This window comes from Hyperolius riggenbachi, chromosome 10, assembly GCF_040937935.1.
Source record: "Hyperolius riggenbachi isolate aHypRig1 chromosome 10, aHypRig1.pri, whole genome shotgun sequence".
In the NCBI taxonomy this organism is placed as follows: domain Eukaryota; kingdom Metazoa; phylum Chordata; class Amphibia; order Anura; family Hyperoliidae; genus Hyperolius; species Hyperolius riggenbachi.
The window spans coordinates 201,615,500-201,643,448 of record NC_090655.1 but is presented as its reverse complement, the minus strand read 5'-3'; the positions used below and the strand labels follow the sequence as shown (position 1 = coordinate 201,643,448).

Sequence of the window (27,949 nt, the reverse complement as noted above, 5' to 3'; positions counted from 1 at the left end):
ATTTTCTCTATATGTTTATCAGATGATGGGGGGGGGATCTATGTGGACCCTCCATTCTGTTCTTTTCTTTACAATAAATCAAAGTCTCCTCTTACTCAGTAATGTGAGGGGTGGCCGATTCTCCATCATATTGTCCTTGTAGAGGTCCTTGTGTCCTTCTAAATACTCCCACTCCTCCTTGGAGGAACAGACAGTGACATCCCGACTCCTCATAGGAATCTGACACACACAATTGTACAGTCACCACCTAGACACACTTTTTGCTGTTACTGGATAATATCCCATAATTCCCATCACCACTCACCTCTCCTATCAGCAGCTTCATCATCTTTCTAATGACTTCTAGAAGTTTCTGCTTCTTGAATTTGTCAGATACCAGAAAGTGAGATGGGGGCACCGTGATGGTCACATGATCACCAGACTTCACTGGAGAATAACTCTGTATAGAGACACCAATAATATCACACAACTGCCCAGAATCCTCCTCACCTCTCCAGTCAGGTGTATGTTTTGTAGAGATAAGTGTGACATCATGTGACCACCCAGAATCCTCCTCACCTCTCCAGTAAGCAGATAGATGATCTCCAGGGTGAGGTTGAATATTCTCTCTGTCATGTGACTCTGGTCCTCATCCATCCTCGGTGATGTGGTCATGTGGTCCATATGGGATGCTGCTGACTTGTGCTAGATAATAAGGGGAGGATAATTTAGGCTAAACAACTGTCAGTGGTTAAACTACTAATATATAAGACCCCCCTCCCCCAGTGCTCCCCATTGCGGTCACTTGTGGGTGTGGGGCTATGCAGAATATCACAGAAAAGCATAAGAAGCTGGTATATACAGTAGCTACCTGTGCACTATACTCACAGCATGCTGCAGTCCTGTCCTCCCTCTGCCTCCTCTCCAGCTGGCCTTCCTGTGATGTTACATGTTACAGTAGTAGTGCTGGTAGTGGTTAAGGTTATGAGGAGAGAAGAGCCAGAGAGGCTAATGGGAGCAGAGGACTGGAGCAAACTGTGACAGCTAACTATAAACCAATGTAAATCCTTCCTTTTACTACTCAGCATAGAGGTGGGGGAAGGGAGCAATACTCAAGGGTGGACATGAAAGAACTGGCATTACAAAGGTGGGGGAAATGACATACTGGAGGCCAATGGCAATGCGGAGGGATGCGGGAAAGACATAGCTGTACTGGGACATATATTACATTGCTGGGGGAAAGGCACAGGAAGGACATCGCTATATGGCTATACAGGTAAATAAATTACATTACTGGGGTGGGGGGCAATCCATATACTGGAGGACAAACATGTCACAACAGTCTCTTCCATGGCAATTAATTCAAGGGGAGCGATCAGGGTAGTGACCGGTGTACTATGACCTCCACTGTAACAAAGTATATCCATCCGACCTCTGCTCAATATATAACAAGAATCACACAATTACCTCATCAAACAACGTCTCCTCTCCACCTCCTGCAACTTCTCTTCCTGCTGTTACATCACATCTTGTTTGTGGCTTCATTACTTCCTGCCTGTGCGTTCCACCTAGGAGAGAGGCGTTCGCCATCTTGTGGTGAATAGGCTAACTGCAACCTCTGTTTATGAAATCACCTGCAGTCATAAGTATAAATGATCATGATGATCCATCCCATAATAAAATTATGTGATTGCGGAATCACCTTTACTAAGGCTAGGTTTCCATTTATGTGAAATTGGACCGATTCTTCGGCCACAAATTCAGATGGAATTTGGCAACCTATAGTACCCTACTCGGAGTATCAGAATTCGTGGCCAGGGAAAAATGTGAAGCCCTGCAGTGTAATCAATGCGTCACCCGTCCGAATCCCATAGCCGTGCATAGGGCAGCTAGAGGGATCCGGCTGCGAGACAGGTCACAGCTGTGCCGGCATCGCATCTCGCAAGACGCATGCCGCGCACAAGTGGAAACGATCGCCTCGTCTTACAAAGAGCCTCCCAATTATTATTTTTTATTTTTATTTTTTTATAACAGTGTTTGACATTTTTCCATAATAAACATACTGTACAGGACATGATTAATATTCAAACATTTGACTCTTACATATTGCAGTTCAGTAGAAGCATTAATTATTAATAAAACATTCTATTACGTTTAATACCCAGTACTTGAAGCAAACGTGCTAATGTCACTAATTTATTGACAAATAATACTGAAAAGGAATACTTATCAGCAGAAATTCCTATAGACATGGATCTGTATTTAAAGTGGTAAGAAATTTAGCATTTTTTTTTCTTTGCTCTAAAATATTATTTACAACTAGTGATGGGCCGAACCTCCGATTTTAGGTTCGCGAAATTCCGCGGAAGGTTCGGTTCGCGAAAAAGTTCGCGAAACGCAATAGACTTCATTAGGGAGGCAAACTTTGAAAAATAGAAAAAATTATGCTGGCCACAAAAGTGATAGAAAAGATGTTTCAAGGGGTCTAACACCTGGAGGGGGGCATGGCGGAGTGGGATACACGCCAAAAGTCCCGGGGAAAAATCTGGATGTGACGCAAAACAGCGTTTTAAGGGCAGAAATCACATTGAATGCTAAATTGCAGGCCTAACGTGCTTTAAAACATCTTGCATGTGTATAGGTTACGGCCAGAACCCGAAGTGTGGCCACTTCTAGTTCTGGCCGGCCACTTCGGGTTCTGGCCGGCCAATGCACGAAGTGGCCGCAACGCAGCGGCCAATGTTAGAAATGGAATGTTTCCTTTTAATATGAATGTAGTTTTCCTGGCCGTATGTAGCACAAAAAAACAGTTCGTTCATTGAATGAAATGAAGCCGCCCGGCTTCTGCTCCGCCTCCTCTCCTCCGCCCCTGCCTCTCTCTCTCTCTCTCTCTCTCTCTATCTTCTTCGGGCAGCCGGCGGGGACACGCGTGTCCCTGAGAGTCGTTCGTGGCACCAGGAAAGCAGAGCGGGGAGGCTGCAGACATTGCTTCTGCCAGCCCCCGCTCTGCAGGGACGAACGACAGGATTGCCTGCCGCTACGAACGACTCTGGAGGGTACACGCATGTCCCGCCAGTGTCGGGGAGAAGAGAGAGAGAGGCAGGGGCGGAGGAGAGGAGGCGGAGCAGAAGCCGGGCGGCTTCATTTCATTCAATGAACGAACTGTTTTTTTGCTACATTTGGCCAGAGACGGCCAGGAAAACTACATTCATATTAAAAGGAAACATTCCATTTCTAACATTGGCCGCTGCGCTGCGGCCACTTCGCGCATTGGCCGGCCAGAACCCGAAGTGGCCGGCCAGAACTAGAAGTGGCCACACTTCGGGTTCTGGCCGTAACATATACATCAATCAGGTAGTGTAATTAGAGTACTGCTTCACACTGACGCACCAAACTAACTGTGTAACGCACCGCAAGTTACCAGCTGTTTGTGTAGTGACGGCCATGCTGGACTACTGCGCAACATGGCGAGATTGCTCTTCCTCACTCAGTGATGTCAGGAAATGTGTGACTGCCTTCTCAACTTTCCATGGCATTGTTAAAAAGCTTACGTTTTGTTTTTAAATTACATTTTCTACTTGCTGTGTACTTGTTCAGTACCGCTACAATGAGAATCCTATGGAGGCGAGCAAGTCTGCCATTGTGACCCTGGGTAATGGCCGGGGAATGAGGGTTTGAATCCGGTGTGTAGCCTGAGCAACGGCTACCACTACACATCTAAGGAGGGCAGCAGGCAGGCATGCACGCCCGCCCAGAGGTAGTGACCAAAAATAACAATACAGGACTCAGGAGGACTTTTGAGGCTATAATTGTAATGAATCAACTTTAAATCCTTTAACGGGAATCCGTTATGGAGGGCAAGTCTGCCATTGTCATAACGGGTAATGGGCGGGGAATGAAGGTTGGATTCCGGCCCGTAGTGGGAGCTCGCTGAGACCCATGCTGTAGCTGCCCTGACCATGCTTTGCAGACCAGGCATCTGTGGTCAGATGGACCCTTGACCCAGCGGAAGACAAACCAAGTCGAAAGCATTTGCCAAGAACGTTTTACGGAGGGCAAGTTTTTTGCCATTTTTTAAAATTGTTTGGAACTGTAGATGGTTGTATTTTTAATTTTTTTTTTAAATGTAGATGGTTGTATTTTTAAATTGTTTGAAATTGTAGATGGTTGTATTTTTAAATTGTTTGGAACTGTAGATGGTTGTATTGCGTTCCGGAGTTGGAGCCTGAGCAACGGCTACCACCACACATCTAGACAAGGAGGGCAGCAGGCAGGCAGGCATGCACGCCCGCCCCGAGGAAGTGACCAAAAATAACAATACAGGACTCAGGAGGACCTTTTGAGGCCCTAATTGTAATGAATCAACTTTAAATCCTTTAACGGGAATCCGGCAAGGGCAAGTCTGCCATCCATTCAAGTGCAAGTTATGCACTGACTGCCAGGTATAATGTGCAGTCACAGATGCAATGAAAGGTATGCAGTGACTGCAAACAGCCGTTTGTGTAGTGACAGCCGTGCTGGACTGGTGCGCACCATGACGAGAGTGCAGGTGATGGTGGCTTTTCAGCCCATATGGTCGCCCGGCTGATATAGCTGAATGACAGAACAGTGACTGTCCAGCTGATCAAATTTGGTCTGACCACAATGAAACAACGACCTTATTATCTTTGGTGTGCCACCCCCACCCGAGACACTCATATAGCCGGCGGTCATTGCTTCATTGTGATACGCTAGCCCCTTCACTGCGGCAAGGTAATGATCATGAAGGGGGATGGGCACAGGTACATGCCTTTTGTTTTTTTGTTGCACCCACCTGCAGTTCAGCCAGAAAAATTAGGCAGGCATGTGCACGCCCCAGAAAAATTAGTACGGCCTTAAAAATTTTGGAATCCGCCTAGAGTCCTGGACCCTGGTGGTAGTGGCGGAGAAGGCAGTCAAGCGGCCTGCAGGCAGAGATGCTGTGTGTGGGGACTGACTTAGTCTTCGGTTGTGCAATAGCCCTCAGGGATCCATGCCTCATTCATTTTGATAAAGGTCAGGTATTGAACACTATCATGACTTAGGTGACTTCTCTTCTCAGTGACAATGGCTCCAGCTGCACTGAAGGTCCTTTCTGACAGGACGCTTGCGGCAGGGCAAGAGAGAAGTTGTATGGCAAATTGGGACAGCTCTGGCCACAGGTCAAGCATGCGCAACCAGTAGAGCAAGGGTTCATCCTCGCTGCTCGCAGTCGCAGTGTGTACATCCACACTTAAGGCCAGGTAGTTGGCTACCTGCCGGTCCAGGCGTTGGTGGAGGGTGGATCCCGAAGGGCTACTGCGAGGCGTTGGACTAAAGAATGTCCGCATGTCCGACATCACCCCGAGATCGCTGGTGCGTCCTGTCCTTGCCTGCGTGGACTGGTGAGGAGGAGGAGGATTGCTGCCAGTGGTACCTTTATTGCGTTGTACTGTCACATCACCCTTAAATGCATTGTAAAGCATCATTGACAGCTTGTTCTGCAAGTGCTGCATCCTTTCCGCCTTCTGTTGAGTTGGTAACAGGTCTGCCACTTTGTGCCTGTACCGAGGGTCTATTAGCGTGGCCACCCAGTACAGGTCATTCCCCTTGAGTTTTTTTGATACGGGGGTCCCTCAACAGGCTGGACAACATGAAAGAGGCCATCTGCACAAAGTCGGATCCAGACGTACTCTCCCATCTCCTCTTGCTCTTCCAGAGTGACGTCACGCAACTCCTCCTACTCCCCCCAGCCACGAACAATACCACGGGAACGTGGAGCAGCAGAAGCCCCCTGTGATGGCTGCTGCGGTTGTTCATCTGCCGCCGCCTCTTCCTCCTCCACAGAAACACCTTTCTCATAATCGTCATCCGAGTCTGACTCCTCTCCTTCCACACACGACTCCTCTTCTTCCTCCTCCTCCCCCCTCAGTGGTGCCGCAGGTGTCGAGGAAACATGTGGTTCGGATATAAATCGCTCCCACGAATCCTCCTGCTGTAGCTGTTCCTGTTCCCGCTCCTCCACAGCTTCATCCACCACTGTACGCACGGCACGCTCCAGGAAGTAAGCGTAGGGGATCAAGTCGCTGATGGTGCCTTCAGCGCGACTCACCAGGTTGGTCACCTCCTCAAACGGCCGCATGGTCCTGCATGCATTTCGCATCAGTGTCCAGCTGTTGGGCCACAACATCCCCATCTTCCCAGATTGTGTCCTTCTACTGTAGTTGTACAGGTACTGGGTGACGGCTTTCTCCTGGTCTAGCAGGCGAGAGAACATGAGCAGGGTGGAATTCCAGCGAGTTGGGCTATCGCATATCAAGCGTCTCACCGGCAAGTTGTTTTTCCGCTGAACGTCCACAAAGCGTGCCATGGCTGTATAAGACCGCCTGAAATGCCCACACAACTTCCTGGTCTGCTTCAGGATGTCCTCTAAGCCTGGGTACTTTGAGACAAATCTTTGCACGACCAGATTCAGCACATGTGCCATGCAGGGTACATGTGTCAGCTTTCCTAAATTCAAAGCGGAAAGGAGATTGCTGCCGTTGTCACACACCACGTTGCCATTGCTCCACCTGTTGGTTAAGAGCAGCCAGGAGAGCTGCTCCAGTGTGACTCTCCGCTTTGAGGCAAGACATGTCTAAAATTGCGTGACACCGTTGTACCTGGCATGCAGTGTAGGCTCTGGGGAGATGGGGCTGTGTAGCTGGAGAGGAAGAGGAGATGGCAGCACCGCTACAGTTCAACTGACACTCAGCCAAGGAGGAGGAGGAGAAGGTTGACATCGAAGAGGATGTAGCTGGAGGAGAAGGAGAGGAGGTCTGCCTGCAAGCCGTGGAGGTGTGACAAGTCGGTCCACTGCACAGCCACGTACTTCCTGCTTGCTGCCATCGGTCACCAGGTTGACCCAATGGGCTGTGTACGTAATGTAGCGGCCCTGCCCGTGCTTGGATGACCAGGCATCTGTGGTCAGGTAGACCCTTGACCCAACGCTCTTCGCAATAGATGACACCACTTGCCTCTGAACTGCACGGTACAGTTTGGGTATGGCCTTTCGTGAAAAATAAGTGCGGCCTGGTATCTTCCACTGCGGTGTCCCAATGGCCACAAATTTACGGAAAGCCTCTGACTCCACCAGCTTGTATGGTAATAGCTGGCGAGCTAATAGTTCCGCCACACCAGCTGTCAGACGCCGGGCAAGAGGGTGACTGGCCGAAATTGGCTTCTTCCTCTTAAAGACTTTCTTCACAGACACCTGGCTTCTGCTGTGGGCAAAGGAGCAGGAACCACTCAAGAGCAGAGGCGGTGTGAAGGAGGGCGGCTGTGAAGGTTCAAGGGAGAAAGCGGATGAAGACGATGCACCTGAAGGAGGAAGAGGAGAAGGAGGGTGGCTTGTCTTTTGAGGGGTGCTGCTTTTCCCCAGGTGTTCTTGCCATAGCTGTTTGTGCCTTCTCTCCAGGTGCCTTCGTAAGGCACTTGTCCCTACGTGAGAGTTGGCCTTTCCACGGCTCAATTTTTGCTGGCAGAGACAACAGATGGCTTTGCTCCGATCTGAGACACACACGTTAAAACATTTCCAAACCGCTGAGCCCCCCTGGGCTGATGGCGCTACGGTGGCATCAGCAGCTGACGTTGAAGGGCATGTTGGCTGGCTGGCCATAGCTGGCGATACATGGCGCCGGACACTGCCCCCAGCTGTTTCTGAGGACGAGCTCCCTCTGCTTCTATCATGGAGTCGTCTCCTCCTACTCCTCTCTGGCTCCCCCTCTGAACTGTCCCCCTGGTCATCTCCTCTATTGGGAACATACGTGACATCCGTATAATCGTCATCATAATCCTCCTGCCCAGCTTCGCTTTCCTCAGACAACTCCACAACTGCACCAACTTCAGGTGGTTCATCATGCCCCTCCTCACACATTACGTCCATACTATCGCCACCTAACTCAGACGTATGAGGTGGTGTACCTGCGCCTTCTTCTTGTTGTTGCAGTAGTGGCTGTGAATCAGTGATTTCACCACCACCACCAAATAACTCCTGCGAAGTGTCAAATGCAGCAGATGTGGTGCTTGTTGTAGCGCTGGTGGCTGCGGGAGATGAGGTGTTCTGTGTTAAATACTCAAGCACGTCCTCACAATTTTGGGAAGTGATGGCACGTGCCTTCTTCTGAGCACTGTACTTTGGTCCAGGTCAGCACGAAATCACAGCAACACCACCTCGCACAGACCTGCCAGTGCCAGGTGGCCTTCCTCTGGGTCTGCCTCTACCTCTTCCTCCTGGTTTGTCCATCTCGGGGGGAAGCTAGGTATATGCAGTGAGGTGAGTTCACTCAACAGAAAAGGTAGATACGCAGTGAGGTGAGTTCACTGAATGCAAAAGGTAGCTATATGCAGTGAGGTGAGTTCACTGAACACAACAGGTAGTTAGATGCAGTCAGCTGAGTTCACTCAACCCAAAGGTAGTTATATATGCAGTGAGGTGAGTTCACTCAACCCAAAGGTAGTTATATATGTAGTGAGGTGAGTTCACTGAACACAAAAGGTAGCTATGTGCAGTGAGGTGAGTTCACTCAACACAAATGTAGTTATATGCAGTGAGGTGAGTTCACTCAACAGAAAAGGTAGATATGCAGTGAGGTGAGTTCACTCAACCCAAAGGTAGTTATATATGCAGTGAGGTGAGTTCACTGAACACAACAGGTAGTTAGATGCCGTCAGAGTTCACTCAACCTAAAAGGTCGTTATATGCAGTGAGGCAAGTTCACTCAACACAAAAGGTAGTTATGTGCAGCGAGGTGGGTTCACTCAACACAAACGTAGGCGTATGCAGTACTGGGTGGGTAGTACAATGTGCAGCTCCCTGTCACACACACAGGTAGTCACTGAATGTGCTGCTGAATGCTGGTGGGCTGCTGGCAATGGGACAAACACATTATGAATTAGCAATGCTGTCTAAGCAACACAAGTGTCTCACACACACACAGGTAGTCACTGAATGTGCTGCTGCTGCTGCTGCTGCTGCTGGCAGTGGGACACACAGTATGAATTAGCAATGCTGTCTAAAAAACACAAGTGTCAGTTTCAAACACAGAAAAAAAAATTGATCACACAAGCAGGATGAGCTCTGAAAAGAGCTGTTCTGGGGCGCAATTATAGCAATAAGATTCAGCTAGGAGCAAGCTAAGAAGGCAAGAGCCTGACTAATCTGTCCCTAAGAGAACAAGTCTGCAGCAGCTGTCCCTAGTCTGTCTCTAGCAGGCACACGAGTGAGGCTAATGGCCGCCGGAGCCTGCCTTCTATAAGGGGGGATGGGGCTCCAGGGCTTAGTGTAGCGTGAATGGCTACAATGCGCCTGCTGACTGTGATGCAGAGGGTCAAAGTTGACCCTTATAGAGCATTATGGGGCGAATCGAACTTCCGGGAAAGTTCGCTTGGTCCAGGCGAATGCGAACCCCCGAAGTTCGCCTGGAACCGTTCGGCCCATCTCTATTTACAACCTTAAACCTATTACCACAAAAAATTGTAGCAGAACAGCATTCAAACAGTTAAACGCAGCACTTTGTTCTTCATTGGAAATCTCCTTAGCTTCATTGGGCAGTTTCTGGCCCATATCTAAAGAGGTGATAACATTATCTTTTGTTTATATTCCGTAGTCAGATACATTTAGTAAACATTAGCAAACTGCTGAAACTGAGCTCTCTCTGCTTCTAGTATGTGTGCAGTTGAGAAGTGATCTCTAGATAGATTTTAATATATAAATACAGCAGCTATGCAATAAAATGCAATGGCATTTTTCAGAGCAGATAAACTGTACTTTGGGACCTTGTAATTTGTAAGCAGACAATATTACTTGTGCACAAAAGCAAATATGATAGCAGTATGGGTAACAAAAATTAGGAAAACACATTTTTATTAAATGTTATGTCAGAGTAGAGGCCTGCATCGGGTCTGGTACCTGCGGGTTACCCGAAATGAGGGTCGGGTACGGGTACCCGAATTGGTTCGAGCTGCGGTGTGGGTCGGGTCACGGGAAACAAGTTGCGGGTGGGGGTCGGGTCGCGGGAAACAAGTTGCGGGTGGGGGTCGGGTCATGGGTAGTCAAAGCAAGCATAATACAATCCTGTATCTTTTGCATTCCCAAAATCTGTGATGAATGCTGGGACCAGAATACTTTATTGCTGACTAGTTTGCGGAGTCTCATCTTTAATGCCAGCAGACTCCTTCCTGCTCTCAAGCTGAGACCTCCCTGCTCCCCATATTAGTGCACATAACTGGGAACATGCCAGTGTGAGATCGAAGATGTGTTTTTCATAGATGGCAAGAAATCACTGGGCATGCTTTGTTAGAGGAAAAGGTGTGATAGGAGAGCTCTGTCTGTAGTGATTGGGGATATTTGATAGGACAAGAGCTAGAGAATGTTCTGGCATGTTCTCTAAAGCTGGAGGGAGGAGGCAGAGAAGAACGTGGCAGATAAGCACATGCCACATGTGACAGGATCTGCTGACAGACAGTGTAGCTGCATCCACAGCCATCTAGCACACACAGGTATGTGTTTGCTGCATAGGACAAGAATAGTTAAATACAGGCTTTTATCATCAGATACAAGACAATGGGGCAGATTTATCAATACAAGTGCATGCAAAATGGAGGGAAAACTATTGCAAAAGTGAAACAATTGATGTGTGCGCTGCTTTTCTGCTTTTTCTTTTTGTTGTGATACATCTGCTCCAATTAACTTTGATTCAGCTTGGTAAGTCCTGAGTTGGTGAGTTGGTAAGTCCTGAGTTGGTGTACATACAGTATACAGTATATTTGTTCTCCCTGCTTAAAAGCCTTGTTGTACTCACAAAGTTTATCACAAAGTATACTTAAATAAAGAAGAGTTTGCAATTTATTATAATATTCACAACGCAATGCATAAGATGGCCCAATACAACGCAACACAGGGTGTTGTTATGGCAACAGTTGACATTAGCAGGAGGCAGCACTCAGTAGGGATATAGACAACAGTGGGAACCAACGACAGCCACGCTCTGACGAAGGGAGGCGGACCTCCTGAAACGCGTAAGAGGAAGGCTGCAGGTGACGTCACCACAAGGGAGTGTTCCACGGCCGTGCTGAGTGGGGAGGAGAGCGAGCGCACCGCGATCATCCGCAGGACCCGCCAGTCACAGCCACCCACTCTGCGGGCATCAGCTACTCTCGGATTTGCTAACAGTCCATCTAACAGTCCATCTCTTGTCCCAACTCAGGATCTTTCCAGCAGAGGAGACTTAACGAGGATTCCCATCTTCATCACCGGCATAGGCTTCAAATTGCCGGGACACATAAATTTGTCAGCTTGAAAAAGATATGATCTAAACTATCTGCCTAATACTACTGACATTGGTTCAAAGGGAAAATGAAACCATCTAAACCATGTGAACTACAGAACTACTGCTAGCTGGACTGTCATAGTGTCAACTACTTACCATTACCTTAGAAAGGACTTATGAAATAGTTATACAGTTATTTGGGTTTAAAAAAAGAGTTCAACCAGAGAACAAAGTACAACACCAGCCTGCTCCCTCACATATCCCTGTTGATCCAGAGGAAGGCGAAAAACCCTTACAAGGCATGGTCCAATTAGCACCAAAAGGGAAAAAATTCCTTCCCGACTCCAGATGCCAATCAGATAAAATCCCTGGATCAACATCACTGGGCATTACCCAGTAATTGTAGCCATGGATGTCTTTCAACGCAAGGAAAGCATCTAAGCCCCCTTTAAATGCAGGTATAGAATTTGCCATAACTACTTTCTATTGCAATGCATTCCGCATCTTAATCACTCTTACTGTAAAGAACCATTTCCTAAATAAATGGCTAAAACGTTTTTCCTCCATGCGCAGATCATGTCCTCTAGTCCTTTGTGAAAGCCTAGGGAAAAAAAGCTCATTCGCCAAGCTTTTATATTGCCCTCTGATGTATTTAAACATTTTAATTAGATCAATTTAAGGCGTCTTTTCTCTAGACTAAATAAACCCAGTTTATCTAACCTTTCTTGGTAAGTGAAACCTTCCATCACTCGTATCAACTTTGTTGCTCGCATGGGCGTTCCTAGGGCCGTTGAAGATCGGTGGCACCTGGGGGCACCAGGTGGGGTATAGGCAAAAAATGGGCGTGGTCATTCTGTGAGTGGGCATGGCCATGGGTGTGGCCAAATGTACATGAACTTAGCAGCGGTGTAAGCTACAGATAACGGGCCTGCCCATCAAAATATTGCATGGAGCTCCCTGTCCTTTATTTAGATAATTTACAATCAGTATAAGCATAGATTAAAGATGTATACACACATACAATTTTGATTGGTCAATCACTGACCAATTTTACCACCCCCGTGTAGTAAGTGGGCCAAGAGACAATGAATATGATGAACAGAGCTAAAATTGGCTAATCAAAATTGTATGTGTGTACCAGGCTTTACAGCTAATACTGTACATACTGAAGGTAGCAGGGTTCAGCATAGAATATAGCTAGCTTACAATCAGTAAAAGTACAGAGTAACGCCTTATACTGTACACACTGGAGGTAGATCAGCACGCACAGTGCAGGCACAAGAGGACAGCTTATACTGTACATACTGTAGGTAGTAGAGATCAGCACACTGCAGCTAGTTTACTATCAGTACAGGCACAGAGTAACAGCTTATACTGGAGGTAGCAGAGATCAGCACACACTGCAGCTAGTTTACTATCAGTACAGGCACAGAGTAACAGTTTATACTGTACATACTGTAGGCAGCAGAGATCAGCACACACTGCAGCTAGTTTACTATCAGTGGAGGCACAGAGTAACAGCTTATACTGTACATACTGGGGTAGCCAAGATCAGCACACACTGCAGCTGGTTTACTATCAGTACAGGCACAGAGTAACAGCTTATACTGTACATACTGGGGGTAGCAGAGCTCAGCACACACTATAGCTAGTTAACTATCAGTACAAGCCTAAAGTAACAGCTTTTACTGTACATACTGGAGGTAGCTTAGATCAGCACACACTGCAGCTAGTTTACCACCAGTTCAGGCACAGAAAACAGCTCATACTGGACATTTTGGAGGTAGCAGAGAGAAGCACACAGGCCCAGCCAGTCCCAGGTGCTGTATGGCTATTACTACTGGGCTGGCTGCAGGCTGGCTGGCTCTGCCTGCACTCTCTCCCCTCCTCCACCCCAAACCCCCACCTGGCTTGTGGCTACTACTGGGCCGGATGTCTGTGTGGCTAGCTGGCTCTGGCTACACTCTCTCCCCTCCTCCAGCCAATCCCCCACCTGGCTAGTGGCTACTGCTGGCTGCAGGGTGGCTGTGTGTGGCTAGCTGGCTCCACTCTCCCCTCCTCCACCCCAAACCCCCAACCTGGCTAGTGGCTACTACTGGGCTGGCTTCAGGGTGGCTAGCTGGCTCTGGCTGCAGTGCTACACCCTCTCATTTCCCCCCTCCCCCACCACTTGCATTTGCTGGGTGCCACTTACTGTGACTGCGGTGTTCTGCTGGCTGCCTGGTGGGTGGTCTCTCTGGCATCTGGCTGCAGGCACCTTGCTTCCTTGTGTCCACTGTCTGCTCTGGAATGAGCCAAAGGTGAGGTGGTCTGACTCTGCGAACCTGGCAGCGGCAAGCCAGGGAGAGCGGGGGTGTACTGGGGGTCAGTTGCTCTGGCAGGCCCACACACCAGTCCAAACTTGAGAGGCACTGTGGGGGGCACCGGCCGGGTGAGGCAGACTGAGGCGGCGAGGTCTGAGCACCCTGAGGCCAGATGGTGGTGTGGTCTGTGGTGGAGGCGTGGAGCAGTCTGGCGGCGAGCGGATGCTTTGGCGGGTGCGGAAGCCGGCGCCGCCAATATGACGCCATGTGCTGCCTTGCCTTGCCTGGGTCAGACGCCGTGCAGGGGGCGGAGCTAGTCACGCTCCACGGCTCCAGCCTGCTGCCTTTCAACAGAACTCCATGCCCCCTGCCAGGTGCTCCTCCGCTTCTAATTGGAGCACGGGGCGGATCAAGGCAGCCGATGCTGCCTGTCACTTTCAAAGTTGATGTCGGGAGCCGGAAATGTGAGCGGCCGCCGTATCGAGCGAACGGCGGCCGCGTTGACTGATAAATTGTGCCGGTTTGCCCATACATTCGGGGCACCTGTGTTGGGCACCCTAATAACGCAGATCAGGGGCACCCTAGGCCAGGTTCATGGCACGGGCCACGATTGAACAGCGCTAGGAACGCCTCTGGTTGCTCGTCTCTGCACCTGCTCTAAAACTGCAATATCTTTCCTGTAATGTGGTGCCCAGAATTGAATTCCATATTCCAGATGTGGCCTTACTAGAGAGTTAAACAGGGGCAATATTATGCTAGCATCTCAAGTTTTTATTTCCCTTTTAATGCATCCCAAAATTTTATTAGCTGTAGCTGCAGCGGTTTGGCATTGAATACAATTATTTAACTTGTTGTCGATGAGTACTCCTAAGTCCTTCTCTAAGTTTGATGTCCCCAACTGTATCCCATTTATTTTATATGGTGCTACACCATTGGTACTACCAAAATGCATGACTTTACATTTTTCAACATTGAATTCCATCTGCCATTTATGTGCCCATATAGCCATCCTATCCAGATCCTGTTGCAATATGTTCCTGAGAGTTGATGATTCTGCATAATTTTGTATCATCTGCAAAAATAGCAACATTGCTTTCTACTGCATCTACTAGGTCATTAATAATTACATTGAAGAGCACTGGACCCAGTACAGACCCTTGTGGGACCCCACTGCTAACAGTCACCCATTTTGAGTATGATCCATTGACCACAACTCTTTGTTTTCTGTCCATCCATATCCATGCACACAGACTCTTCCCCAGTCCTTGCATCCTCAACTTTTGCACCAGACTTTTGTGGGGAACAGTGTCGAAGGCCTTAGCAAAGTCCAAGTATATCACATCTACAGCATTCCCAATATCCACATTAGCGTTCACTACCTCATAAAAGCTGAGCATGTTAGTCAAACAGGACCTGTCTTTAGTAAACCCATGCTGATGCTGAGAAATAAGATTATTTTCTACTATGAAGTCATGTATAGTATCTCCTAGTAACTTTTCAAATAGTTTTCATACAACTGATGTTAGGCTTACTGGTCTATAATTTCCTGGATCTGATTTTTTGCCCTTCTTACCCACTTGCCGACCGCCCACAGCCGATAGGCGTCGGCAAAGTGGGCGCCGAAAGGACCGCAATACGCCCATCGGCGTTGCGTCCTTTCGGCATGCCCGGGGAACGATCGCGTCACTGGTGATGCGCGCTTCCCCCGGCAACTGGCTCCGCTCACCCGTGACGACAACCCGCCAGCCGTTCGGAAGCGCCGGCGGGTTGTTAACCCCACGATTGCCGCATGCAAAGCGTATAATACGCTTTGTAATGTATACAAAGCGTATTATACAGGCTGCCTCCTGCCCTGGTGGTCCCAGTGTCTGAGGGACCACCAGGGCAGGCTGCAGCCACCCTAGTCTGCACCAAACACACTGATCCTGCCCCCCCTTCCCTCTGATCACCCACAGCATCCCTCAGACCACCCCCTGCACACCCCTCAGATGCCTGTTTACACCCAATCACTCCCCTAATCATCCATCAATCACTCCCTATCACTATCTGTCAACGCTATTTTTTTTTTAGTTTAGGTCCTAACTGCCCCCTGGGGGCTCCTGATCACCCACCCCTCAGATTCTCCACAGACCCCCCCCCCCCCCCCCCCCCGAGTACTGTATGCATCTATCCCCCCCTGTAATAACCCACTGATCACCTGTCAATCACCCATCAATTACCCCCTGTCACTGCCACCCATCAATCAGCCCCTAACCTGCCCCTTGCGGGAAATCTGATCACCCACCAACACCATCAGATCCCCCGCAGACCCGCCGTCAGATCACCTCCCAAGTGCATTGCTTACATCTGTTCTCTCCTCCAAACACCCACTAATTACCCATCAATCACCACCTGTCACTGTTACCCATCAAATTAGACCCTAATCTGCCCCTTGCGGGCACCCAATCAACCGCCCACACGCTCAGATTGCCCTCAGACCCTCCCTTATCACTTCGCCAGTGCATTATTTACATCTGTTCTTCCCTGTAATAACCCACTGATCACCTGTCAATCACCCATCAAAAATCACCCCCTGTCACTGCCACCCATCAATCAGCCCCTAACCTGCCCCTTGCGGGCAATCTGATCACCCACCCACACCATCAGATCCCCGCAGACCCGCCGTCAGATCACCTCCCAAGTGCATTGTTTACATCTGTTCTCTCCTCTAAACACCCACTAATTACCCATCAATCACCCATTAATCACCCCCTGTCACTGCTACCCATCAGATCAGACCCCTATCTGCCCCTAGGGCACCCAATCACCCGCCCACACCCTCAGAACGCCCTCAGACCCCAGCCCTGATCACCTTGCCAGTGCATTGCTTGCATCTATTCCCCCCTCTAATCACACCTTGAGACACGCATCAATCACCTCCTGTCACCCCCTATCACACCTACCCATCAGATCAGGCCCTAATTTGCCCCGTGTGGGCTCCTGATCACTCGGCCAAACCCTCAGGTCCCCCTCAGACCCCCTTCCGATCACCTCCCCAGTGCATTGATTGCATCTATTTTCCCCTCTAATCACACCCTGAGACACCCATCAATCACCTCCTGTCACCCCCCAAGCACTCCTATCCATCAGATCAGGCACAATACAACCTGTCATCTAAGAGGCCACCCTGCTTATGACCGGTTCCACAAAATTCGCCCCCTCATAGACCACCTGTCATCAAAATTTGCAGATGCTTATACCCCTGAACAGTCATTTTGAGACATTTGGTTTCCAGACTACTCATGGTTTTGGGCCCCTAAAATGCCAGGGCAGTATAGGAACCCCACAAGGGACCCCATTTTAGAAAAAAAGACACCCCAAGGTATTCCGTTAGGTGTATGGTGAGTTCATAGAAGACTTTATTTTTTTTGTCAAAAGTTAGCGGAAATTGATTTTTATTGTTTTTTTCACAAAGTGTCATTTTTCACTAACTTGTGACAAAAAACTCACCATACACCTAACGGAATACCTTGGGTGTCTTCTTTCTAAAATGGGGTCACTTGTGGGGTGCCTATACTGCCCTGGCATTTTAGGGGCCCTAAACCGTGAGTAGTCTAGAAACCAAATGCCTCAAAATTACCCGTGAATAGGACGTTGGGCCCCTTAGCGCACCTACACACAATTGTCCATTTACAGAGAGATTTCTCCCACCTAGCATGGGTATGTGTAAAAATACACCCCAAAACACATTATACTACTTCTCCTGAGTACGGCAATACCACATGTGTGACACTTCTTTGCAGTCTAGGTGCGCTAAGGGGCCCAACGTCCTATTCACAGGTAATTTTGAGGCATTTGCTTTCCAGACTACTCCTCACGGTTTAGGGCCCCTAAAATGCCAGGGCACAGTAGGAACCCCACAAGTGACCCAATTTTAGATAGAAGACACCTCAAGGTATTCTGTTAGTAGTATGGTAAGTTCATAGAAGTTTTTATTTTTTTGTCACAAGTTAGTGGAAAATTACACTTTGTGGGAAAAAAATCAATTTCCGCTAACTTGTAACAAAAAATAAAATCTTCTATGAACTCGCCATACTACTAACGGAATACCTTGGGGTGTCTTCTTTCTAAAATAGGGTCACTTGTGGGGTTCCTATACTGCCCTGGCATTTTTGGGGCCCTAAAGCGTGAGGAGTAGTCTAGAAACCAAATGCCTCAAAATGACTTGTGAAATCCTAAAGGTACTCATAGGATGTTGGGCCCCTTAGCGCAGTTAGGGTGCAAAAAAGTGCCACACATGTGGTATCGCCATACTCAGGAAAAGTAGTATAATGTGTTTTGTGGTGTATTTTTACACATACCCATGCTGGGTGGGAGAAATATCTCTGTAAATAGACAATTGTGTGTAAAAAAAATCTAAAAATTGTCATTTACAGAGATATTTCTCCCACCCAGCATGGGTATATGTAAAAATACACCACAAAACACATTATACTACTTCTCCTGACTACGGCGGTACCACATGTGTGGCACTTTTTTGCACCCTAACTGCGCTAAGGGGCCCAAAGTCCAATGAGTACCTTTAGGATTTCACAGGTCATTTTGAGAAATTTGGTTTCAAGAATACTCCTCACGGTTTAGGGCCCCTAAAATGCCAGGGCAGTATAGGAACCCCACAAGTGGCCCCATTTTAGAAAGAAGTCACCCCAACAGGGGCGCTTCTAGCCATTTTGTCACTCCAGGCGAGAAAACCGGTAGCGCCCCCCCCCCCCCCCCCCATACACTCACACACTGATAAAAACGCAGATAAAGTGTCTCTCACACATCAAACGCAGATACCATGTCCCCTGCACATCAAACGCAGATACCATGTCCCCTGCACATCAAACGCAGATACCATGTCCCCTGCACATCAAACGCACATACCATGTCTCCTGCACATCAAACGCACATACCATGTCCCCCGCACATCAAGCGCAGTTACCATGTCCCCCGCACCAAGGCACCTCCATCTCTGCTGGCTTGTGCGGCCTACCAACACAAGCTGATCTGATCATCTGAACATCTGCCCTGCTCCAGCCACGTGGTGTGTGGCCTACCAACACAGGCTTGGCAATCCAGAACACCCCGCAGAATCCTTGCCCTGCTCCTACCTGCCTCTGTGTGAGTAATTTCCCCATCACAATTCTGATTGATTGCTGCTATATGCATAGACTGCCTCACACGTACTTTTATCAGCCTGGGCATCAGGATCCATGCAAGGAATGCCTCAGACCGCTATTAGCCTGTGACATCTAGCTGTTTCATATGGACTGTTAATTAGCTGTGATAGTAGCTGCTATGCACGTACTGCGACTCCTATTAACCTGTGATATTGCCTGCCACTGCCCCCCACACGGACTGTTACACTTGCGGTAGACTGCCACGAGCCTGACGCAGCCCCCCCCCCCCCCCCCCACATGGACTTTACATATGGTCTTTACAGATGAACTGTTATCTATAACTGCTGTGTATGATCTCTCTAATAATCACTTGCATGCCTTTCCGCACTGCTCACACATGTCTCACTCTTTTCTCAATGTATGATACCCACTGTCAATGGTTATAACTCATGAAGTAGGCACCGAAACCGAGTAGGTCACAATCTTTTCGGGGACGCCACTGATACGTCGCGGGCGCAGCGTTGCTGCGGATCCGCAATACCTCTGATGCACTCCCTCCCATCTCAGGGCACCATCACCTATACCAGAGCTGAGCTCCTGGTATGGGAGTCCAAAGCCCAGGTACTGCCCTTGCGAGATACAGTCCAGGCTCACCTAGACCAGTGGACCCGTAGGTTCAGATACCGGCCTAGAGGGAGGAGAGCGGGCGCACAAGTAAGGCTTAAAAAGAAAGGACTGCAGTCACCTATCCCAGCCATTCTGCTAGCGAACGTCCGCTCCCTCCCGAACAAGCTAGACGAGCTGCTTATACTGCTTGGCAGCAAACCCACGCTTGGTAGCAACTCCCCGGTACTCTGCTTCACAGAGACTTGGCTGAATGACAACATCCCGGATAACTCCCTTCATCTTCCGGGCTTTGACCTCTTTCGTGCAGATCGCAACCAGGTACTCTCGGGGAAAAAGAAAGGCGGAGGTGTCTGTTTTTACATCAACTCCACCTGGTGCTCCAACACGTCCGTCCTGCAGAAAGTCTGCTCCCCAGACATCGAACTCTTACTGATTAACTGCAGGCCTCAGTACTCTCCCAGGGAATTCAACTCCTATGTCCTGGTGGGCGTCTACATCCCCCCGGACGCCGATACCAGTAATGCACTGGGCACACTCAGTGATGCCATCTCAAGGTGGGAGACACACCTCCCAGACTCCCTCTTCATCATTCTGGGGGATTTCAATAGGGCAAACCTGCGCCAGGAGCTGCCCCGTTACAAACAACACATCACCTGCCCCACCAGGAACCAGAACACCCTGGACCACTGTTACACGGTCCTCAAAGACGCGTATAAGGCCATTAGCCGAGCTGCCTTGGGCAGCTCTGATCACTACCTAATACACATGATCCCCACCTACAGAAGACACCTTGAAACCACAAAGCCGTTAGTCAAGTCTGTAAAGAAGTGGACAGACGAGGCGAAGGAGCAACTCCAGGCCTGCTTCGACAACACCGACTGGTCAGTCCTGGAAGCTCCCTGCCTGGAGGAATGGTCAGAGAATGTCACCTCCTACATTAGATTCTGCGAGGAGTCATGCATCCCAGCGACAACCATCAAGGTCTTTCCAAACAACAAGCCCTGGTTCAACGGAAGGCTACGTAGGCTCCGGAGGGAAAAAGAGGAAGCCCACAAATCTGGATCACTGAAGAGTTTCAGGGAAGCCAGGAACACCTTGAAAAGAGAGTTGAAGGTGGCAAAGAGAGACTACTCCAACAAGCTGAGTCGCAACCTCCAGTCCAACAATGTCCGGGAGGTCTGGAAAGGCCTAAGGGCAGCCACCAACTTCAAGCCTCCTTCTCAACACATACTCCCGAGCACTGCACTAGCTGAGGATCTCAACAAATTCTATTGCAGGTTCGAGGCCCAACCCACCCACCCGGCGGATCAAACGACCACATCCTCACCCAAGCATTCACACCCCTCCTCTCCTCCACACGCTGGTCATACTCCCTCAACACAACTAACAGTCCAGGAGACCGATGTGTTACGGCACCTCCGGAAGCTAAATACCAGGAAGGCCTCAGGCCCAGATGGCATATCCCCATCCTGTCTAAAAACATGTGCGGGACAGTTAGCCCCGGTCCTCACTTCCATCTTCAACAGATCCCTGGAGTTGGGCAGGGTTCCCTCCTGCTTCAAAAAAGCCGACATCATCCCGGTCCCCAAGAAGCCAGGAGTCACGGACCTAAACAACTTTAGACCCGTCGCCCTAACCCCGATTATCATGAAGACCTTTGAGAGACTGGTCCTCTCCTACCTGAAGCTTCACACTGCCACCCTGTTGGATCCTCTACAATTTGCATACAGGGCAAACCGGTCTGTGGAAGACGCCATTAACATCTGCCTTGCACATATCACTGAACACTTGGATAAACCAAAGACCTACGCAAGGATCCTCCTCCTTGACTTCAGTTCTGCGTTCAATACCATCTGCCCAAACATCCTGTACGACGACCTGGAACGGCTCGGTGTTGACCCAATAATCTGCACCTGGATCAAGGACTTCCTCACGAACAGGTCACAGCTAGTGAGACTCGGAAGCTGCTCCTCCAGTGTAAGAACCACAAACACAGGCGCCCCCCAAGGATGCGTACTGTCTCCGATGCTCTTCTCCCTGTATACAAACAGCTGCACCTCCTCCACGGATACCGTCAAGGTCATTAAGTTTGCGGATGACACCACCATCGTAGGACTTATGGGTGATAAAGCGGAGCTGGAATACCACAGCGAGATCGAGCGGATTCTCAGATGGTGCTCAGACAACAAACTCGTACTAAACGCAGCAAAAACGGTGGAACTGATAGTGAACTTTAGAAGGAATGCTCCACCACCCAGCCCGGTCATCATTGATGGCACCGAAGTCACCAGGGTACATAGCGCGCGGTTCCTAGGCACCACCATCACGGAGAACTTGAGATGGGACGAAAATACCTCTTCTACCCAAAAGAAGGCCCAGCAGAGACTGTTCTTCCTGAGGCAACTAAGGAAGTTTGGCATGCCCAGGGAGCTACTGACCAGTTTTTATACGGCGACCATCGAATCTGTCCTTTGCTCCTCCATCATTGTCTGGTACTCGGGAGCAAATGCAAAGGATAGGCTCAAACTCCAGAGAGTAATCAATGTGGCTGAGAAGATCATTGGGACGCCCCTGCCACCCCTGGACCTTCTCCACACATCCAGAATTAGGTCCAGGGCAAATAGAATCACACTCGATCCCTCCCACCCTGGCAATCACTTTTTCAGTCCCCTTCGCTCGGGACGTCGCTATAGGTCCATCTACACCAAAACCACCAGGCGTAGGAACACATTCTTCCCTCAAGCGATAACTCTTCTCAACTCAGACCCTCTCCCCAATGCCATCTCCTAATCCCCTTCTGCACCTCGGGCACCATAGGCTGACACTCTCTCATGGTCATCTCTGCTTAATACAGCGTAAACCGCTCTATGTGTCATTTGCTATGTTTGAAATGTCTTTTTAAATTGTACTATGTGTAATGTTACTTGCACTGTTTGCACCTGCCAATACGCCTGTGTCCACAAATAATTCCGGGTGCGGCGCCTGTCGCACTTGGCGAATAAAGTGATTCTGATTCTGATTCTGATACATCAAACGCAGGTACCATGTCCCTCGCACATCAAACGCAGATACCATGTCCCCAACACATCAAACGCAGTTACCATGTCCCCCGCACATCAAACGCACATACCATGTCCCCCGCACATCAAACACAGTTACCATGTCCCCCGCACATCAAACGCAGATACCATGTCCCCCGCACATCAAACGCAGATACCATGTCCCCCGCACATCAAACGCAGTTACCATGTCCCCCGCACATCAAACGCAGATACCATGTCCCCTGCACATCAAACGCAGATACCATGTCCTCCGCACATCAAACGCAGATACCACGTCCCCCGCACATCAAACGCAGATACCATGTCCCCCGCACATCAAACGCACATACCACGTCCTCCGCACATCAAACGCAGATACCATGTCCCCCGCACATCAAACGCAGATACCATGTCCCCCGCACATCAAACGCAGATACCATGTCCCCCGCACATCAAACGCAGATACCATGTCCCCCGCACATCAAACGCACATACCACGTCCTCCGCACATCAAACGCAGATACCATGTCCCCCGCACATCAAACGCAGATACCATGTCCTCCGCACATCAAACGCAGATACCATGTCCCCCGCACATCAAACGCAGATACCATGTCCCCCGCACATCAAACGCAGTTACCATGTCCCCCGCACATCAAACGCAGATACCATGTCACCCGCACATCAAACGCAGATACCATGTCCCCCGCACATCAAACGCACATACCACGTCCTCCGCACATCAAACGCAGATACCATGTCCCCCACACATCAAACGCAGATACCATGTCCTCCGCACATCAAACGCAGATACCATGTCCTCCGCACATCAAACGCAGATACCATGTCCTCCGCACATCAAACGCAGATACCATGTCCCCCGCACATCAAACGCAGTTACCATGTCCCCCGCACATCAAACGCAGATACCATGTCCCCCGCACATCAAACGCAGATACCATGTCCCCCGCACATCAAACGCACATACCACGTCCTCCGCACATCAAACGCAGATACCACGTCCTCCGCACATCAAACGCAGATACCATGTCCCCCGCACATCAAACGCACATACCATGTCCCCTGCACATCAAACTCACATACCATGTCCCCCGCACATCAAACGCAGATACCATGTCCCCCGCACATCAAACGCACATACCACGTCCTCCGCACATCAAACGCAGATACCATGTCCCCCGCACATCAAACGCACATACCACGTCCTCCGCACATCAAACGCAGTTACCATGTCCCCCGCACATCAAACGCAGATACCATGTCCCCCGCACATCAAACGCAGATACCATGTCCCCCGCACATCAAACGCACATACCACGTCCTCCGCACATCAAACGCACATACCATGTCCCCCGCACATCAAACGCAGATACCATGTCCCCCGCACATCAAACGCACATACCACGTCCTCCGCACATCAAACGCACATACCATGTCCCCTGCACATCAAACTCACATACCATGTCCCCCGCACATCAAACGCAGATACCACGTCCCCCGCACATCAAACTCACATACCATGTCCCCCGCACATCAAACGCAGATACCATGTCCCCCGCACATCAAACGCAGATACCATGTCCCCTGCACATCAAACGCAGATACCACGTCCTCCACACATCAAACGCAGATACCATGTCCCCTGCACATCAAACGCAGATACCACGTCCCCCGCACTCCAAACGCAGTTACCACGTCCCCCGCACATCAAACGCAGATACCACGTCCCCCGCACATCAAACGCACATACCATGTCCCCTGCACATCAAAGGCACATACCATGTCCCCCGCACATCAAACGCAGATACCATGTCCTCCGCACATCAAACGCAGATACCACGTCCTCCGCACATCAAACGCAGATACCATGTCCCCCGCACATCAAACGCAGATACCATGTCCCCCGCACATCAAACGCAGTTACCATGTCCCCCGCACATCAAACGCAGATACCATGTCCCCCGCACATCAAACGCAGATACCATGTCCCCCGCACATCAAACGCACATACCACGTCCTCCGCACATCAAACGCAGATACCATGTCCCCCGCACATCAAACGCACATACCATGTCCCCCGCACATCAAACGCACATACCATGTCCTCCACACATCAAACGCACATACCACGTCCTCCGCACATCAAACGCAGATACCATGTCCCCCGCACATCAAACGCACATACCATGTCCCCTGCACATCAAACTCACATACCATGTCCCCCGCACATCAAACGCAGATACCATGTCCCCCGCACATCAAACGCACATACCACGTCCTCCGCACATCAAACGCAGATACCATGTCCCCCGCACATCAAACGCAGATACCATGTCCCCCGCACATCAAACGCACATACCACGTCCTCCGCACATCAAACGCAGATACCATGTCCCCCGCACATCAAACGCACATACCATGTCCTCCACACATCAAACGCACATACCACGTCCTCCGCACATCAAACGCAGATACCATGTCCCCCGCACATCAAACGCACATACCATGTCCCCTGCACATCAAACTCACATACCATGTCCCCCGCACATCAAACGCAGATACCACGTCCCCCGCACATCAAACGCACATACCATGTCCCCCGCACATCAAACGCAGATACCATGTCCCCCGCACATCAAACGCAGATACCATGTCCCCTGCACATCAAACGCAGATACCACGTCCTCCACACATCAAACGCAGATACCATGTCCCCTGCACATCAAACGCAGATACCACGTCCCCCGCACTCCAAACGCAGTTACCACGTCCCCCGCACATCAAACGCAGATACCACGTCTCCCGCACATCAAACGCACATACCATGTCCCCTGCACATCAAAGGCACATACCATGTCCCCCGCACATCAAACGCAGATACCATGTCCTCCGCACATCAAACGCAGATACCACGTCCTCCGCACATCAAACGCAGATACCATGTCCCCCGCACATCAAACGCAGATACCATGTCCCCCGCACATCAAACGCAGTTACCATGTCCCCCGCACATCAAACGCAGATACCATGTCCCCCGCACATCAAACGCAGATACCATGTCCCCCGCACATCAAACGCACATACCACGTCCTCCGCACATCAAACGCAGATACCATGTCCCCCGCACATCAAACGCACATACCATGTCCCCTGCACATCAAACTCAGATACCATGTCCCCCACACATCAAACGCAGATACCATGTCCCCCGCACATCAAACGCACATACCACGTCCTCCGCACATCAAACGCAGATACCATGTCCCCCGCACATCAAACGCACATACCACGTCCTCCGCACATCAAACGCAGATACCATGTCCCCTGCACATCAAACGCAGATACCATGTCCCCCGCACATCAAACGCACATACCACGTCCTCCGCACATCAAACGCAGATACCATGTCCCCCGCACATCAAACGCACATACCATGTCCCCTGCACATCAAACTCAGATACCATGTCCCCCGCACATCAAACGCACATACCACGTCCTCCGCACATCAAACGCAGATACCATGTCCCCCGCACATCAAACGCACATACCATGTCCCCCGCACATCAAACGCAGATACCATGTCCCCCGCACATCAAACGCAGATACCATGTCCCCCGCACATCAAACGCACATACCATGTCCTCCACACATCAAACGCAGATACCATGTCCCCTGCACATCAAACGCAGATACCACGTCCCCCGCACATCAAACGCACATACCACGTCCTCCGCACATCAAACGCAGTTACCACGTCCCCCGCACATCAAACGCAGATACCATGTCCCCTGCACATCAAACGCAGATACCACGTCCCCCGCACATCAAACGCACATACCACGTCCTCCGCACATCAAACGCAGTTACCATGTCCTCCGCACATCAAACGCAGATACCATGTCCCCCGCACTCCAAACGCAGTTACCACGTCCCCCGCACATCAAACGCAGATACCACGTCCCCCGCACATCAAACGCACATACCATGTCCCCCGCACATCAAACGCAGATACCATGTCCCCCGCACATCAAACGTAGATACCATGTCCACCGCACATCAAACGCAGATACCATGTCCCCCGCACATCAAACGCAGATACCATGTCCCCCGCACATCAAACGCAGATACCATGTCCCCTGCACATCAAAGGCACATACCATGTCCCCCGCACATCAAACGCAGATACCATGTCCCCCGCACATCAAACGCAGATACCACGTCCCCCGCACACCAAACGCAGTTACCACGTCCCCCGCACATCAAACGCAGATACCACGTCCCCTGCACATCAAACGCACATACCATGTCCCCCGCACATCAAACGCACATACCATGTCCCCCGCACATCAAACGCAGATAACATGTCCCCCGCACATCAAACGCAGATACCATGTCCCCCGCACATCAAACGCAGATACCATGTCCTCCGCACATCAAACGCAGATACCATGTCCCCCGCACATCAAACGCAGATACCATGTCCCCCGCACATCAAACGCAGATACCATGTCCCCCGCACATCAAACGCACATACCATGTCCCCCGCACATCAAACGCAGATACCATGTCCCCCGCACATCAAACGCAGATACCATGTCCCCCGCACATCAAACGCAGATACCATGTCCACCGCACATCAAACGCAGATACCATGTCCCCCGCACATCAAACGCAGTTACCATGTCCCCCGCACATAAAACGCAGATACCATGTCCCCCGCACATCAAACGCAGATACCATGTCCCCCGCACATCAAACGCAGTTACCATGTCCCCCGCACATCAAACGCAGATACCATGTCCCCCGCACATCAAACGCAGATACCATGTCCCCCGCACATCAAACGCACATACCACGTCCTCCGCACATCAAACGCAGATACCATGTCCCCCGCACATCAAACGCACATACCATGTCCCCTGCACATCAAACGCACATACCATGTCCCCCGCACATCAAACGCAGATACCATGTCCTCCACACATCAAACGCAGATACCATGTCCCCTGCACATCAAACGCAGATACCACGTCCCCCGCACTCCAAACGCAGTTACCACGTCCCCCGCACATCAAACGCAGATACCACGTCCCCCGCACATCAAACGCACATACCATGTCCCCCGCACATCAAACGCAGATACCATGTCCCCCGCACATCAAACGCAGATACCATGTCCACCGCACATCAAACGCAGATACCATGTCCCCCGCACATCAAACGCAGATACCATGTCCCCCGCACATCAAACGCAGATACCATGTCCCCTGCACATCAAAGGCACATACCATGTCCCCCGCACATCAAAGGCACATACCATGTCCCCTGCACATCAAACGCAGATACCATGTCCCCCGCACATCAAACGCAGATACCATGTCCCCCGCACATCAAACGCAGTTATCACGTCCCCCGCACATCAAACGCAGATACCACGTCCCCCGCACATCAAACGCACATACCATGTCCCCCGCACATCAAACGCACATACCATGTCCCCCGCACATCAAACGCAGATAACATGTCCCCCG

At 50.2% G+C, this 27,949-nt stretch overlaps 1 pseudogene; it reads right to left on the bottom strand.

Annotated features, from left to right (window-relative positions):
• Positions 1-27,949, bottom strand: part of LOC137534247 (zinc finger protein 420-like) — a 122,573-nt pseudogene that overhangs the window by 53,663 nt on the left and 40,961 nt on the right.